The following is a 12571-nucleotide window of genomic DNA, read 5'->3' as shown; positions in this document are numbered from 1 at the left end:
TTTTTTTAGCTAAGGAAAAGGATAAGATAAGCTGACCAGCGGGACAGTTTGGTTTGTGTACAGTAATTAGATTTTGGTGGGCAGATCTTAGAGTTGTGTGTGGGTTGTATGATGGTAAGATGTTAGTGCTGGGCATTTAGTTGGTTTAAAAATTAACTTGTGGGCTGTAGTGAGTTGGAGATAGTCAAAGTAGTTGGGAGGTTTTAGCCAATTTAGCAGGTGGAGAGATGTACAGTGGTGGGAGGAGCATTTGGATTTAGTGGCGAATTTTGAGATTTTGTTGCAACAGATTTCCATTTTGGAAGAGATAGAGGAAGATAGGTTGGTTAGTAGGAGAGCACCGTACAATAGTGACGGTAGTAAGTAGGTAGTGGCGAGTGTTTGTCTTGTAGAAGGAGAGAGAAAGTGGGAGTTTCTTTACAGCATACCTAAGTTTTTGATGTGTTTTCTTAATATTTAGCTGAATATGAGTATCGAATTTTAGGTGTTCATCAATAGTAACCCCTAGAAGTTTAGTAAAAGGAACAACTTCTATGGTGGAGTTGGCAAGGCTGATAATTTTGAAAGAGTTTTTGTTGAGAGGGAGGTATTTTGAGGGAGCAAATAGAATTTTGGATTTGTTGGCATTTAGAGAGAGGTGGTTTTGAAGCATTCAGTTCTCGGTAGTTGAGAAGGCAGTTTGAGTTTTTGTTTGGAGCTCAGGGAGGTTAAAAGTGGAGCAGACTAAAGTTGAGTCCTCTGCGTATTGCACTATCTTAATGTTAGGAATGGCTGCATGGAAATCATTAATAAATATATTAAAGAGTATTGGACCGAGTATGGATCTCCGGGGTACCCCAGTCGGGGTAGGTAGGAAGGCTGAGGTGCCAGTTCTCCATTTCATGGCCTGAGATCTGTCAGAGAGGTAGCTGTTGAACCAGGTTAGGGTGTTTTGAGAGAGGTTAAGCTTAGAAAGGTGGTTCAGGAGATTGGTATGGGAGACTGTGTCAAAAGTCTTGGAGAGGTCTAGAAGGACTGTGGATACAATTTCTCCAGAATCACGGGTGTGGTTTACTATGTCTAGGAAAGTGAGAAGCGCAGTTATTGTGCTATGGCCAGGACAGAAACCATGTTGTGTAGGGGTGAGGAGTTGGTTATTGGTAAGGAAAGGCATGAGCTGGAGGTGGATGCATTTTTCAAGAATTTTTGAAATTGGGGAGAGAATGGCTGTGGGCCGGAAGTTTGAGATGTTGTTTTTGCCTCCTTTTTGGAGGGGTAGGATAAAGGCTGCACACAACAGTTTGGGGACATAAGATTCCTGTATGAATCTATTGATGAGAATGCTAATGAGGATGGCGATACCGTCTGCTGCAAGTTTTAGAAAGAGTGAGGGCATATTGTTAGGGGCATTGGAGCATGGCTTAAGTTTAGAGAAGTTATTTTTATGTATGAGGTAGAGATGGGTTTGAGATGAAATATGGGGGGGGGTGTTAGAGATGGAAGGTTGGGTAGAGGCTAAGGAAGAGGGTTTGAGTTGAGGGGAGGGGTTGTGGTTTGGGACGGTCTTGGTGAGTTCTGCTATAGTGTTGGTAAAGGAGGAGTTGACTAGAGTGGCTATTTCTGGGTCAGATTTACTGGTGTTAGGGCAAGGATTGTTTTTGGTACCTGGGTTCTGAAGAAAGTTGATGGAATTCCAGAATTGTTTGGGATTTTTGGAGTGATTAGATTGGAGTTTAGTATAGTAAGATTTTTTTTATCTTTTATAATTTGTTTTTTGGCTAGGTTGCAGAGTTGTATTTAAGAAGGGTGTCAGGGTGTTTGTTGTGATGGTAAAGTTTCCAGGTCTTCTCTTTGTTGCATAAGTGTTTTAGTATCTTTAGTTAGACACTGGGTGGAGTTGGGTTTTATTTGTTTTGTTTTTGGGGCATGGGAGTTCAGGGTATCTAAGAAGGTTGAGTTGAATTCTACAGAGTTGTCTAGAGGAAGAGTTTTTAGATTGTCCCAATTTGTTAGTTTGAGAGAATTGGAGAAAGTTGTAGGGTTAAAGTTTATAAGGTTCTGTGTATGGATATATTGGTGTAGTTGAGGAGTGGAGGTGGTTGCTCGATGGATGAAGGCTGGCAAGTGGTCACTAATGGAGTCTGGTAAGATGCCTGTGTGTGAGATTTTGTTTGGGAGGGAGACTAGGATACAGTCAAGAGTGGAGCCTGGGGGCTTGCTTTTATTGGGTCTAGTAATGCCATTTGTAAGTTGAGTGAAATTGAATAGATTGATAGATATGGAGGGATTATTGGTATGAATTTTGTTTGTCAAGTGTTCACATCCCCTAATATGCATGTCTCAAGCTTAATGTTAGTTGTGGCTCATAGAAGAATTTCTTCAAGTGTAATGGTATTGTTTCCTGTGGGGATATATAGAGGGCTGTAACACAAATGCTTTTATAGTTATTCATTTTGAGTATTCCTATGACTAGTTCTGTGTTGTTAAAACTGAGTAATGGACTTTTGGTAGGGAGCGATGGAGAGTAGGCTAGAGTAGATTAAGGCTGAGTGCTTGAAACCAAGGGGGTAGGATTTCAGAGTCAGAAATGTGGGGTTTTGGCCATGTCTCAGAGACAGCTACTGTTTCTGGTAGGGTAAGGTATAGCCAGGCATGGAAGTGGGCTGTTTTGTTTTTTAGACTCTGGGCATTAATGGTCAGTAGCTTGAGATATTTATGGTTGCTAATATTGGCTGTGTTTGGGGGATTAGGATTGGTGCTAGTATTAGGTCCGGGGTTGGGGTGCATGTCTCCTGCTAAGCATAGGCAATCAAAGAAGGATAGGAGCAGGAGCCTTGGTTTGCTCTTTGAGTTTTGTGGGAAATGCAATATTAGTTTAGGTATGTGATGTTTTATTGAGGGGTCATCATTTTTGGTTTGAAGTAGTGGAGTGGATTTGGTTGAACTAGAGAGGAGGATGTACTGTGAAAGTGAGATTTGGTAGGGTGAGGATGGGAGTTGGGTGTGGGGGGGTTTGTAAGAGGTAGTATAGAATAGAGGAATTAGAAGAAGTAAGTTGATAGGATGAGAAGGGGTTGTGAAAGTGGAGAAAGCATGGTTAATTGGTGTGAGTTAGGTATAAAGGAAGTAGTAGGATGTCGGGTGGTGTGTGAGAGTGTAAGAGGGAGGGGTATAGATGTGGGAGTACAGGACCTTATGGTTTGGGATGGGGTAGTTACTTAGTGGAGGGTGGGTGGGGGAGGGGATAATGTGGAGACATGATTGGACTGGCTGAGAGAGGAAGGGGAGGGGAATATTGGTTAGAATAAATGTAGAAGAATTGGGGGGAGGGGAGCGGAGTGAGCCCACAAGGCGAACAGAGCGAGTAAAGCCAAGAAAGAGGATGGCTATCAGGAGTCCATCAGTGGAATGGTATCAGGAGAAAGGATACTTGGAGGGACTGCAGGGGCAGACAGCAGAGGTTAGTCCACAATGTGGAGTCAGGGGACAGAAAGAAAAGTAGGATATACTTAGAGAAAGCAAGCCAGCAGAAAGAACTGTAGGATATGCTTAGAGCAAGCAAGCCAGCAGAGTAGGATTTGTAAGAAGGGAAACGGGTCTGTTCAGGGGGAGCACGGGTTTACTGTAAAGTTTGAGTAGAGATTATAGGGTGGTAGACAGTGCCACCTCGTTGCAAAAGTGGAGAATGGCAGCTTAAGACTCAGTACAGCCAGAAAATGGCTGTAGCATATAGGGGAGTTTGAGGGGAAAAATAAAGGATCACCATAGGCTGCTTATCAGGCACGAAGGGAGTACATGCTCTACTGTATTGTGAGCACAAAATAGCAGTTAAACACAAGTACTTACACTATATAAAAATGGACTTAAGGGAGCACTTCAGGAGTCCTGGTGTGGATATTCTTTCGGGGGAGTTGACTTTGCAGAGAGTTAGAGAGGGATGGAAGCACCCAGAGTTGCCGCCGTGCTGACAGCTTTAATTAAGATAGCAAAGAAACCAGATTAGTTTATGCAGCAGAGCAAAGGAGCCACTAGGTAGAGAACAGAGCAGAGACGAGACTTTGTAGGGTTGCTAATACAAACATAAGCTATATAGATATAGTTGTAATTTAAGCAAGAAATGCAAGTTAATTTTAAATAATAAAATGGTATGCAGGGATTACAGAAACAATTTCACCAAAAGCTTGCAGTCTAGTAAATGCATTAGAAATATCGGTAACATACCACAGATTGCAGTGCATTCATTACAAATGGTTACAGCATAAGTAACATATGTCCACCAAAACGGACTAAGCACTGCTTCAGATTCCACAGCAATCAGTTCATTCATATCTACATTCTGCTGCTAACCGCTTAGCAAGAACCCTTACCTAGGCCAGTTATGGTTCAGCAGGTTAACCAGAATAGAATATAGGATTGAGAGTCAATCCCTGCTTGTATTGTAGGTACAACAAGCATTAAGATAGGTACTGCATTAAAAAAAAAAAAAAAAAAGGGCAAATGTCTGTTTCTGTTATATGGCAGTACAGTAAATGTAGTGCAATATACAGGGTTACAGCTGGGGGAAGAGAACGGACTAAGCCTTTCCCTTTAGGTCTAAGCGCACGGAGAGTCCGTGCCTGTTGTTCACTTTAAACCTGCTTCTAGGCCAGGGGATACTCTATGGTGCGAGCAGCAGGCCTACAGTTAAGCCCCTGAATCCGCTTCAGCATAAAGTGATTACAGAAAGTGTTAGCCGCGGAACGTAGTTAAGTCTAATACAGTTGAATCAGAAAGACATTTAGCATTGCTGTTTATAGTTAAACTAACAAATAAAGCACAGTTGTCAGCAGTTATCCATAAGTATCCAACTAATTCATAGTACAGTGTTGAGCAATATAGAATAAAAGACCAAATGAAGGGATAGCGTGTGGCAAGCATTCAGGGCACTATACACATTGCTGTTGAGTGCGTTCGCACGGCTAGCCCAAAATACAACAAACACGACTGCAGAGCACAAACATTATCAACAGTATACTGTATTTCCTTGCACAAAATTTGGCAGTTAGATGCAGAGCAGTACTTACCGAGCAATGTGGAGCAGCCTACGGCGGGACAGATCAGAGTGGGACAGGGGAATATTTAAACATGGCGCTACAGGTAGTAGTGTCCACTACATAGACTAAGGGTGGGAAGGCAGGGATGAAGAAGGGGACTGAGAGAGATTGGAAGAGGAGAGGGAGGTATTGGGAAAGCGGGGAAGTGAAGATGAGAGAGAGCCAAGAAAGAGGATGGCTATCATGAGTCAATCAGTGGAATGGTATCAGGAGCAAGGATACCTGGAGGGACTGCAGGGGCAGACAGCAGAGGTTAGTCCACAATGTGGAGTCAGGGGACAGAAAGAAAAGTAGGATATACTTAGAGAAAGCAAGCCAGCAGAAAGAAATGTGGGATATGCTTAGAGCAAGCAAGCCAGCAGAGTATGATTTGTAAGAAGGGAAATGGGTCTGTTCAGGGGGAGCACGGGTTTACTGTAATGTTTTGGTTACCCTGGACATCAAAGGTGCATATCTATATATTCCCATTCAACTACAGCATAGAAAATGTTTGATTTTCTGTCTTCCAATTTCACTTTTGAATTTCTGATTTGCCTTTTGCTCTTCTATATCTCTAAAGGTATTCACCAAATACCTGGCTCCTGTCATAGCCGGCTGCAGGTTTTTTTTTCTATTCCTGTCTAGACTCTCATCTTCTCCAGGCTTCTTCAAGAGACAAGATTATCTTGGATCTCAGGTTTGTCATCTCGTAGGCTTCACAATAAACTTGAAAAGTCTGTCTTTCCATATCAAGATCTGTTTTTCTAGGTTGCTGTCTCAACACTGTCCGTGATGGCATTTCTTCTCCAAGGTAAAAGGCAGTTTCTGATTGCTTACTTCATGAGCAAGAGTGATAGTGAGAGCCCTGGAGTATATGGCTTCATCCTTACAAATGTTACCTTTTGCCACATTCCACAAATTAAAGATTCACCGGTAACTGAAGTCTATTTGGGCTGAGTACTGTCACCATTTGGACTCGAGTACTGTCTTGCCCTTCATAAAGAAGGAATTTGGTGAATCAGACAGTTATCACTCAGTCAAGAACACCCTTTCTGGTTTCTTCTTATCAAGAAACATCCACAAGTGCTTCAAACCTATCTTTGGGAACATGTTCTAGTAACATAAAGGTCCCGGATGTATGGTCAAGGCAGCACAGGAGCAACAGTATAAATGTCAAGGAAATGAAAGCTCTGATCCTTGCTCTTCATTTGGAACATTACCTCTAGTCTTCAGGAATCCTTTAAACCGTCACAGATAACACCATGATGTTTTACATAAGCAAACATGGAGGAGAAAAAATTTATGCTTCTGATTTGAATTGATGATCTCTGGGATAGCTGTCCAACACAACTTTATTCAGGCAGATTACATTCTGTCAGAGATTGACACATTGGCAGATGACTTGAGCATCTCCAGGGTAGGTCCTCATGAATGAATGTTGAACAAAAAGGTCTTCTTGCAGGTTCTCTTTCAGTGGGGAACTCCTTAAATAAATCTAGTTGCTGCAACTCTAAACTGGCAGCTTAGACTGTTTTGTTCCATAGTTCCGTGCCTGTGGACTTCGAGATAGACTCCATGTCAATGTCATGGAAAGGGGCATTCCTTTTATTTTCTTTCCTTTTCCTGATGTTGAAAGTCCTGTACAAAATCAAGAGCAACCCTAAGATGCTGTTGGTGATTCCCATCTGTTTGGCTCTGGCAACACTGGGTCTTCCTTTTCCTTTCACCTGGCCAAGGGCAATCACCATAAGTCACACCCTATAGGATGGACTTGCTCACTCAACAGAAGGGTGCTGTCATATACCCAGTCTTGCAGACACTAGACACCTTTTATCAGTGGATGTGCTACAAGTGTTACAGGAAGCTATAAAACCTGCCACCAGATAATCTTGAGTTTCTAAACAGCAAAGTTCTATTTGGTGCCAAAACGTAGAACAGGACCTTTACAGTATGGATATCCCTTCTGTTCTTTATACCTTTATGGGATGTTCATTTCAGGACTGGAATATTCTTCCATCTAAGCACATTTCTTATCCATATCCACATGTCTTCTCTTAGAGCCACCACTGTCTACGTTTTGAGGTCGAGCAGTTTTTGAAAGGCAACCTATGTATCAGACCATCAAGAAAATTGAACATGAATTGTGCGTTTCCGAAGCTGACTCTTCCTACCTTTAAGCCTGCTTCGTTGTCCTCCTGTCTAATGTTCTGTACCTAGAAGACAGTTTTACTATTAGCCCTTACTTCAACTTAAAGGATCTACATTACACTCCCTTATGGCATAGTTTTCCACAAAAACAATGTTATCCCTTAGGATTAACTCTTCTTTCTTGCCTAAGATTGTCAACAAAAAATCTCTAAGGTAAATGCTCAGTAAACTTGCTTTTGTATGCTTTTTCCCAGTTCTCCAAATAAAGGAGAAAGAGTTACATTCTTAAGATGTCCCTAAGCAGCGAAGGTTTTATTTGGACAAGATTGCCACCATCAGGAAAAGTCACCAACTTTTTGTTAACTTCCAGAATTGGAAATTTATTAGCCTTGCTGATTAGTCCTGCCTGAAAGCAAACTGTCAATAAATGGATTTCCCTAGCTATTTCCTTTTCCTCCTGTGAGGAATCCCTTCCAGGTCAGGTTATAGCCCTTTCTGCCAAAGTAGTAACATCTTCAGGTGTAATTTTCAAGGGTCTGGACACTAGATCTATTTTAGAAGCAGCTAGTTGGACTTGTTTCACAATTTTACTAAATAGTGTAAATTTGCCTTTTCCAGATCCAGAACTGGTTTTGTCAGATCTGTCCTGTAAGGAATTCTAGATTCAAATTCCACTACCTTTTCCTCCTCCCAGATAATTTAAAAAGGTTGAGAATATTCCCATGTGTAATTAATACTGCAACAGGATCTAATGATGAACATAGTACTGCTGTGTAAAAACTTACCCTAACAGTAGATATCTGTGTAGGTCACTGTTGCAGAATGCACACCCTCTCTTAATCTTCCTTGTTTCACCCTTCCTCTGGCCAAGGTGGAGCCCATATACATTTTCACCTCTCATATTTGTCAATCAAAACTCACTCCTTTGCCTCAATTATTCTGATATTGGGAGTCCTGAAAATTTTCATACCTGTGCATCCCTTTTGTACTGCTTCATAATCTAGTGCTTAGGGCATATATCAGGCCAATGCAAGAGAGGAAAGTGCCCAAGCTTTGATAATACTGACTGGATATGCAATATTCTTAGTAGATTAATTCTTATTTGTAATGAATACTGCAACTGTAATGTACTGGGACATACTGTTACGTCCCTACACAACTGAACTTTCTACCCTTGGTTAATGAAAGCAGTGATTCCCCCTACTCAAACATGTACTTTCATGATGTTATTTAGACAGCTTGGGTACCAGAGTGACTTGTAACCTATAATAAAATTTAATAGCATTTCTGTTCTTGTATTATATAGAAGCTGTTTGTTTCATCTTTGTTGAGTTGATTGAGTTTTCATCTGTATAAGGTGTGGCTTTTAAGCTAGCACCACATTTCTGTGTGTGTTATTGTAGTGCTCATAGACATTTTACCCAAGTCTTGACTGAAGACGGTCTTTGTAGAAGTAAACTCGTGCCTTATTAACAAACAACTCAAACTTTTTAAGGAATGACACTCAGGTTTGTCGGCTTTACATTTTGCAACACTGAATGTTCACCTGAAATGTCTTCATCTTAAAAGCAGGAGTGGCTCATGGTACTGGTTGCTTGGCAGCAGCTTCCCTAATGGAAAAAAAAAAAGAATTTTACTTGCATCAATGTTTAAAAATAAAAAGGTAGAATTAGTTCTGTATTTTCCCTTTACTAGTGCTTGAAACTCCTTGTGTACTCCTGACAATGAGAGGAGCTCTGAGGACTTCTGAGTTTCATTGATAAAAAGAAGTCTGCTTACTGTGCTAGCCTGCTAACCAGGATATTTTCAAATCTGCCCATTATTGTGTGTACTCTTGACTGGAGACTAAGGCAGGTATGTAAGAAGGTAGAAAACTCCCTTAAAAAGGAATGTTCCTGAGCTGCTGTACAAAGCAGTGAGGAGACATTTCTATTGGCTCAGGCTGCCTTGAATGACTGAAGCAGCCTGATTGAAAGTAAAAGAAGCAAGAGCAAGTTTGTTAGCCTATTATTTGTTGGTATTTTCAGTGGCGTGACTGGGGCTTTCAAAACAGTGCATTATAGCCTCCTCCTAAACAAACATTGGAAAGAACACATTATTATGGTTCATAAATTATCAAAAAGACAGAGCGCATTTCAAATTTACTGCCACACCTTTTCTGATCAAGGCACACTGCAGTACCAGCATTCCTCAAGGCCTTTTTTTTTTTTTTTTAAAGGTCCACTGCTTTTCTTACATTATTAACAATCTTGACCCTCCAGACCACAGTATTGTAATATATGCAGATGATGCTAGCAAAACACTCCAGCCAGTACAGGACAACTTGCAGTTTAAATTCACAGATTAATGCACATGGCTTCATGCAAATAATCTTAATAAACAGTAAGTAAACAAATGTAATGTTTCCCACTCAAAAAAACCTCCTCTTGCTTACCCCCATTATAGGTTCATAGGTGTGTACTAGGCTAATGGTCCAGGAGCCTTTACAAGCCCAGCCCATAGGCTTACACTGGCATCGTGCCACACACCCTTAGTTCCCTGTGCCTCTGTCATGTAAAGCCACTGGAGTGATACCTGGGGTGAATTTTCAGTTTCCCATCCACTCATCAAGATTTCTCTTGAAGAGGGCCAGTAAGGTGCTCTGCTTGACATGTATGGGAAGTCTATTCCATAGCATGGGCAGTCTCGGAGTTATGAACCTGTCCCTCCAGCATGTTCTGTTGATTGTGGTAATGAGGTTGAGGTCTCTGGAGCATGTGGTGCGGAGGATTTGGTATTTCTTTAGATGTAGCATTTCTAACAGAGCTGGGTCAGACATGGCTTTGTAAGTCAAACAATGATCGCCTCTAAGTACCTTGTATGAGACAGAAAATATTTGGAGTTTTTTTAGTCTATCCATATAGGACAAGTGTTTAAGGCCTAGGATCCTCTTTGTGAGGTACTTGTGCGGCCTCTCCAGTTGTTGCAGGTGTTTAGTGAGGTACATGCCAAATGGGGCATTGTAGGTTCATAGGTTCATACTAGGCTATCTGCTCTAGGGCATTTATAAGCCTAGCCAGAATGTGTTTGGCTTTCGCCACCCATTTTAAATTTATTTTGCTATGCCCTTTTTCGAGGTTAGTATACTGTGCCTCTGTCTAACAGTGACACAGAAGTGATACTCTGGGTAAACCTACGATCTCCCATCCACTCATCAAGATTCCTCTTGAAGAGAGTCAATGAGGGACTCTGCTTAACCTGGACTGGGATTTTATTCCAGAGTGAAGGGAGCCTCTGGGTTATGAATCTGTCCCTCCAGCATGTCCTATTTATTTCAGTGCTGAGGTTCAAGTCTCTCGAGTGCGTAGCTCGATGGGATTTGGATTTTCTGAGGTGCAGCATGTCCATTAATTCCGGGTTGGACATGGCTTTATACGTCAGGCACAGATCGCCTCTGAACAGGCGGTATGCCACTGAGTAGAGCTGGAGTTTCTTTAACCGGGCAGCATATGGCATCTGTTTGAGCCCTTTGATCCTCTTGGTGAGGTACTTTTGGGGTCTTTCCAGTTGCTGCAGGTGTCTGGTAAGGTACATCCCAAAAGGGCATTGTACTAAATTATGGGCCTGATGAGGAATGAGTAGAGAGGCACGATGACCTCCCTGATCTAGATGTGAATCCCTTCATGATTAGGTGGGCTATATAAAATGTTTTTCTAACCACTTTGGCCACGTGGTTGTCAAATGAGAGATTGCTATCAACTTGGGTCCCCAGGTCCCTAATTACTTCTTCTGTACTTAATGGATTACCACCTATGTGGTAATTTGTGGGCACTTTGTTTTGCCAAAGGGATGACTATACACTTTTTGGCATTTAGCTTGAGGCCATGGCTCTGGCACCAGTTGTCTGTTTCTATGAGGCCCTTTTGGAGGATGCTTGTGTCGGCTGGAGAGTCGATTATGGCCCAGTTTGCAGTCATCTGAACTTGGTCAGCCACAGTCCTTCCGTGTTGGCCTGTACCTCCGAGAAATATATACCGAACAAGAGAGGTCCCAGGACTGAGCCTTGTTGGGACACCACTTGTAACTGGTTTGGAGTCTGACATGGCTCCAGCAATTCTAACCATGTGGGTTCTGTCCTTGAGCCAGTTTGCAATCCATCTAGTGACATAGGGGTTTATATTTAAGCTGGTGAGCTTATCTATAATGCCCGAGTGGGGTATTGTATCGAAGGCTTTTGCGAGGTCCAGGTAGGCTGTGTGGACCACCTTCCCCTAGTCAATGGCCTTGGTGACTGTTTCAAAGAAATCAACAAGGTTTAAGAGGCAGGATCTGCCCTTAACAAAGCCGAACTGGGTAGGATCCAGTGTCTGTAGGTCCCCAATATCTTTATTTATGGGGTCCATGATGATCCTTTCCATAGCTTTGCAGACCAAGCTAGTCAGGCTTATGGGGCGATAGTTTCCAGGATCCGTTGAGGCACCACCTTTATGGAGAGGGACCACTGTTGCTGTATGCCACTCTTTGGGCACATATCCTGTAGTAAGGCTAAGATTGAACAGTAGTTTTATGTTTGGGTTTAGCTCTTTTACTCCATGATTGGCCTAATGAGGGAAGAGTAGAGGGGGAGACGGTGACCTCAATCTTCCTGGATGCAAAACCCTTAGTAGTGAGATGTGCCACATAGAAGGACATTCTGACCACAGTGGCATTGTGGTGGTCAAAAGAGAGTTTGTTGTCAACCTGTGTTCCCAGATCTCTTGTAATGCCTTCTGTGTTCAATGGACTACCATCGATGTGGTAATTCATGGGAACCAGGTTTTTTCCAAAGGGGAGGAAACATTTTTTGGCACTGAGCTTAAGGCCATGGTTCTGTCACCAGTCGTTGGTCTCAGTGAGGCCTTACTGTACGATATCAACATCACTTGAGGAGTTAATAATAGCACCCAACTTTCAATCGTCTGCGAACTTTGTCAGCCAGAGTCTCTTCGTGTTGGCCTGGACTTCAGAGAAGTAGATACCAAACAGGAGAGGACCCAGGACCGAACCCTTTGGGACTCCACTCATGACTGGTCGGCAGTCTGACTTGGAGTCAGCTACTTTTTCACTGTGGGTTCTACCTGTGAGCCAGTTTGCAACCCACCTAGTGATATAGAGGTTGATGCCTACCTTAGTGAGTTTTTCTAGGATTCCTGAGTGGGGAATGGTGTCAGAGTCCTTGGCCAGATCAAGGTCGGCTGTATGAACCACCTTGCCTACATCCACAGCTCTGGTGACTGACTCAAAGAAGTTGACCAAGTTGAGCAGGCATGATCTACCGTTCAAAAAACTAAACTGGGTGGGATTCAGAGTTTGGAGTTTCCCCATATCCTTGTTTATTAGGTCCATGATGATGC

At 42.4% G+C, this 12571-nt stretch overlaps 1 protein-coding gene across 1 annotated transcript in view; it reads left to right on the top strand.

The window, feature by feature from the left end:
* Nucleotides 1-12571, top strand: part of USP24 (ubiquitin specific peptidase 24) — a 4679666-nt gene that overhangs the window by 1496496 nt on the left and 3170599 nt on the right. The gene's annotated exons all lie outside the window — the stretch shown is intronic.

The sequence above is a fragment of the Protopterus annectens genome, chromosome 10.part0 (genome assembly GCF_019279795.1).
Source record: "Protopterus annectens isolate FY-2018-M chromosome 10.part0, PAN1.0, whole genome shotgun sequence".
NCBI classification, from domain to species: Eukaryota; Metazoa; Chordata; order Ceratodontiformes; family Protopteridae; genus Protopterus; species Protopterus annectens.
This window is presented reverse-complemented; position numbering and strand designations above follow the sequence as displayed.